General features: G+C 42.8%; 1 pseudogene; it reads left to right on the top strand.

Annotated features, from left to right (window-relative positions):
• Window positions 1–4,559: 4,559 nt before the first annotated feature.
• On the top strand, window positions 4,560–4,678 carry LOC148542703 (5S ribosomal RNA; annotated as a pseudogene).
• The last annotated feature ends 734 nt before the right edge of the window (window positions 4,679–5,412 follow it).

Below are 5,412 nucleotides of genomic sequence, written 5' to 3' on the forward strand. Positions count from 1 at the left end.
ACGGTTGCGCAGATGTCTGATGGCCAACAATGGTTCGCAATGATGATCCGATGCTGCATCTTTGGACGCATGCAGCAAATCTGAAAATCCGGCAGTGGGCGTCTTTGGTAAAAATGCTGCATTATCATAATAAACTAAGGTCCGCTGCTACTGAAGAAGAAGCAGCACCGTGTTGCATTCACCTCTGAATTAGACCCTCTGTGCACTGAACAGGAACACCTTTAGAGGAGGCTGCTATGTTTATATTTGTATGTAAGTATGTACATACAGGGCCAGCGCGATATGCTCAACCGGCCCTTCACAGCAGGGAGGGCCGGGCTGGAATTGTGCCGCCGCCTCCTTCTCCATTTACTGGACGCTCACTAAGATTTTGTTACCAGTGGGTGTCTGTTGCAGTGGCGAAACTAGCGGTGGGGCAGCTGGTGCCTTGCACTAGGGCCCGCTGTTGTGCAGGGGCCCATAGCCACCTGCCCCAACAGCATCGCTGCATCTGCTGCCAGCAGGGCCGCCATCAGGGGAAGAGTGCCGGGACTGGAGCTTGGCTGATTGGGGGGTCCCGCCGAGGCCTGCCCGCTCCTATCTCCACTCACTCTAGTGGTGCGGCAACGCACGCCATGTCCAAAACAAGGGCCGGCCCCTATGGTTAATAAAGTTTGTTTTGTACATGGAATACGTGACACTGGAGGGAGTGACGGTAAGAGCGGATGGACCCTTTCTGTGTGAAGGCGGTGTGATGGGGGTTGGGGTGTGAAGTGGTAACAGGCTGGACGTAGAGGAAGGTGAAGGGGGTAGAAGAAGATGAAATAGGCTGGGGGCAGAGGAAGGTGATGCGGCTGGGGCATAAGATGACAGGGGCTGGACCCAAAGGAAGGTGAAGGGGCAGAGGAAGATGAGGGAGGCTGGAGGCAGAGGAAGGTGATGGGGCAGGAGATGACAGGGACTGGAAGCAAAGGAAGGTGATGGTTCCTGGTGACGGATGAAGGTGAAAGAGGCTGGGGCAGAGGAAGGTGATGCGGGCTGGGGCAGAAGGTGAGGAGCTGGAAGCAGAGGAAGGTGATGGTGCCTGGGGATGGAGGAAGGTGAAAGGGGCAGAAGAAAATTAAGAGGGCTGGGGGCAGAAGGTGACAGGGGCTGGATGCAGAGGAAGGAGATGTTGCCTGGGGATGGAGAAAGGTGATAGTGCCTGGGGACAGAGGAAGTTGATGGAGGAAGGTGATGGTGCCTGGGGACAGAGGAAGATGATGGGGGCTGGGGATGGAGGAAGGTGATGGGGGCTTCTGGGCTGAAGATGGTGATGAGAGGCTGAATTTGAAGAAGATGACAGGGGCTGGATGCAGAGGAATGTGAAGGGGCAGAAGAAGATGAAGGAGGATGGGGCAGAGGAAGGTGATGGGGGCTGGGGCAGAAGGTGACGGGCTGGAAGCAGATGAAGGTGATGGTGCCTGGGGACGGAGGAAGGTGAAGGGGGCAGAAGAAAATGAAAGGGGCTGGGGGCAGAAGGTGACACAGGCTGGACGCAGAGGAAGGAGATGGTGCCTGAGGACGGAGGAAGGTGATGGTGCCTGGGAACGGAGGAAGGTGATGGGGATGGAGGAAGGTGTTCTAGGCTGAAGATGGTGATGAGAGGCTGAATTTGAGGAAGGTGATGCGGAGCTGACGACTAAGGATGGCTGGCTGCAGACACCATCCTTCCTACCCCTGAGGCATCCACAGCACTGTCATCAAGAAGACCTTGCAAGAGATGCAAGACTACAGCCTGCATCCATCATCAGTGACAGAGAGACCATTTGGTAAGTCATAGTGTGTTTTTATTTTATTTAAAGGCTGGCATATCTTTCAGTTAACATATATATGTATATATATATATATATATATATATTATTATATTATATATATATATATGTAGCGGTGATGGTGGCACTCATAACGGCTTGTTTAGACAACAAAGATTGCATCAGCTTTTCTTAATTTTTGCAATAGTGTTTTATTCATTGTTTATAGTTTTTGTAACCATGGTGATGGGTGCACTAATGATTATGCTGATTTCACCTTCCGCTTCCGGGTGGTTAGACGGCGCCTCCACAAGGTGACTTCTATAAAGGTATGTAATTTGTTCACTTTTGTTATATCCTGATGAAATGAAGTAAATTCATGAAACTTTGATACAAACAAAGAGACTTATCTGTTGTCCAAACAAGCTGTATACTTTTGTATAATTTCCTGGCGCATGCCAGGAGAGTGGAGGGTACCAGCGCAGAGACATCACGGACAGTGCGAATGCCAGCATTTCTGATATATATATATTTGGCAAATAAGCGGCACTCCAGAGACTTCTACCTTTATGAAAAAACATGAAAAAATATTTTATTTTCAATGTTTCGCAGTTACATTCCCTTCATCAGGATACAAAACATATTCTTGCACCTGGACCAACCACTATCTAGTTCCGTCACTGGTCTGGCAGCTCCCTCCCTGCAGCCGGAGGTTGGAGGTCACTCCTGAGCTCTACCTTCCGGCTCCCGCAGTGGGTGTAGGGAGAGACCATTGTTGTGACATTTACCAAACAAGAGCATCCTGCAAACAATTTATTAGGACCTTTAGTGGTCAATGTACGAACTTATATTGTTTCTGAAATCATTTATGAACATGTAATCGTGTGCCACTGATTAAGGTTCATTGTGAAATCCGATCTTTAATTTAAAGAACCAAGAAAAAGAGGCACCCAAGAACCTACAGAAAAATAATGATATTGTCATCAAGCAGGCTGATAAGGGGGGGGGGGTTGGTGGTCATGGACTGGTCTTATTATGTAAAAGAATCTTATAGACTTTTGGGGGACATGAACTCATACACTTCACTAGAAAGCGATCCTATGGAAAATTATATCAATGAACTAAGAACTCTCCTGGTTTATGGATTATGCAATAACATCATATCGAAGGAAGAATTCCAATATATTTTAATCACTAACCCCATTACCCCATCTTTTATTTTCTCCCAAAAATTCATAAATCCATGTTAGATCCACCTGGGAGACCTATCATTGCAGGTATAGACTCACTGACTTCACACTTATCCGAGTACATGGATATCTTCCTGCAAAAATATGTGATTGAGATGCAATCCTAACTCAAAGATTACACCAATGTACTACAAACTATATAGAATTTGGAGTGGAAGGAATCATACATATGGGCAACAGTGGATGTACAGTCTTTGTACACATGTATTGAATGTCAAAAAGGGATCAATGCATGCAGGGAATTTCTTGAAATGGATCTGTCAATAACTAGTACACATAGAGAATTTTTATGTGACATAATGGCTTTTATTTTGAACCACAACTATTTTAAATTTTTAGGCAAATTTTATCAACAGATCTGTGGCACAGCGATGGAGACTATTTTTGCACATAGTTTAGCTAATCTTTTTATGGGATGCTGGGAAAAGAAATATCATTTACAAGAACAACCCATTTAAGAAGAATATCATACTTTATAAACGTTACATAGATGACATTCTAATAATATGGGAAGAGTCCAAAGAGCGTTTTCATTTGTTTTTAGATCACATTGCTAAAAACACAATGAATCTTAAGTTCACGTCCAATATCAACAAAGTTGCTATCGAGTTCCTGGATTTAATCATATTCAGAGAATGAAACAAGATCCTCACAAATTTTTTTATAAAAACGGTAGATACCAACAGTTATCTTTACTACAAAAGTGGCCACCTGAAGAGGTGGAAAGAAAATATACTCTATTCAACATTCCACAGAATCAAGAGAAACTGCAGTGAGATAACCATATGTGAAGAACAAATCCAATAAAGAAAGAGAAAACAATATTATTCCGTTCGTCACCAGTTTCAATGAACAAGAGAACAAAATTAAAAATACTCTCAATAAACATTTGAATATTCCATTAATGGACCCAGCCCTATAAGAAGTTCTCCCCAAAAAAACACCAATTGTTTTTAGGAAGGCTAAAAGCCTTAAAGATACATTGGCACCCAGCATGCTACGAAACCCCAATACCTGAAAACAGACTGCATTTCACAGCTGCCCGGGTTGCTACAAATGTGGCAAATGTAATATTTGTAAGCATATACATAGACAAAGAAGAACTTTCAATAATTCCACAAACAGTAAGGAATATAAGATCAAACATCATCTGAACTGCAACTCCACAGCAGTTATATACCTGTTGGAATGTACCTGTGGAACTAAATATGTGGGCAAAACTAAACAACAAAATAAAATTAAGGATACAAGAACATATCCGAAATATCAAGAACAAAGTAGAGGGACAATCGGTATTTCAACATTTCATTCAGCATCATAATTCTAATCCAGAGGATCTGACTTTCAAAGCAATCGAACATGTACAACTTGGAGAAAGAGGTGGAGATCTGGCAAATAAGTTGTCCAGAAGAGAAATGTACTGGATCTTCGAACTGGATACTATGACCCCACAAGGATTTAACGACAGCTATGAGATAGCCCCCTTTCTGTAAGACATTAGACCTGGTTTGGACGGCAGATTGTGAATCTCATAGTTATCTACAGTCATACTTCGCTATAAGTGCCCAATCTCGTCAGATCTTGGAAGCTAAGCAGTGATGGGCCTGGCTAGTACTTGGGTGGGAGACCACTAGGGAAGACCAGGAACTGTAGTATGTCATGAGATTCACTTTTCTTACTCCGTCAGGTTGCAGCTTCTCAGTAGCAGAAACATCTTGGATTACTTGAGCAATTATTAAAAGACTGGTTATTGCAAGAACCATCACCTACAGCTGAAAGGATATTACACACTAAAGATGGGCAACTTTCTAAGCCATAGACTCCTCCCCTGGACACAAGAATGACTAATATATTGTTGCCATCAGAAAATGACTATACTAATGACATAACTTCCTCCTTTATACTAGTACATGTGTATTTATTTCGGGCTTTAATTTGTTTTAGCTGTTTTTATTCAATTCGAACGGTTTTACTGCGATTGCACATTATAATAACCTTTTGAATTCAATATTATATGGTCTGATATATTTAATGATCTTACCTGTATTAGATTCCTCTAATTGAAGTAATGGTATAATTATACTAGAATGACATCTACATGTCAGATTTATGAATATGAGAACCTGCAATTCATTACTTATGTGGCTTTAAGCGTTAACTTAATACCATTCCTTATTATATCATATAGGATAACTAACCATGAGAAATATACAGATGGCCATATTCCTATATTTCAAGATGAGCGCTTATCATTCTATCTATCATCAGATCGTGATATAGAAAGTTACCCATGGAATTATGCGGACCAAGGTGTACTAAGATGGCCGCACCTGGAGTACAAAGATGTATGCAACTGAGAGCACCAAGATGGCCACCGCCAGCAACTTGAT

Source organism: Taudactylus pleione, unplaced genomic scaffold (genome assembly GCF_031769625.1).
Source record: "Taudactylus pleione unplaced genomic scaffold, aTauple2 ptg000010l, whole genome shotgun sequence".
Lineage (NCBI taxonomy): Eukaryota > Metazoa > Chordata > Amphibia > Anura > Myobatrachidae > Taudactylus > Taudactylus pleione.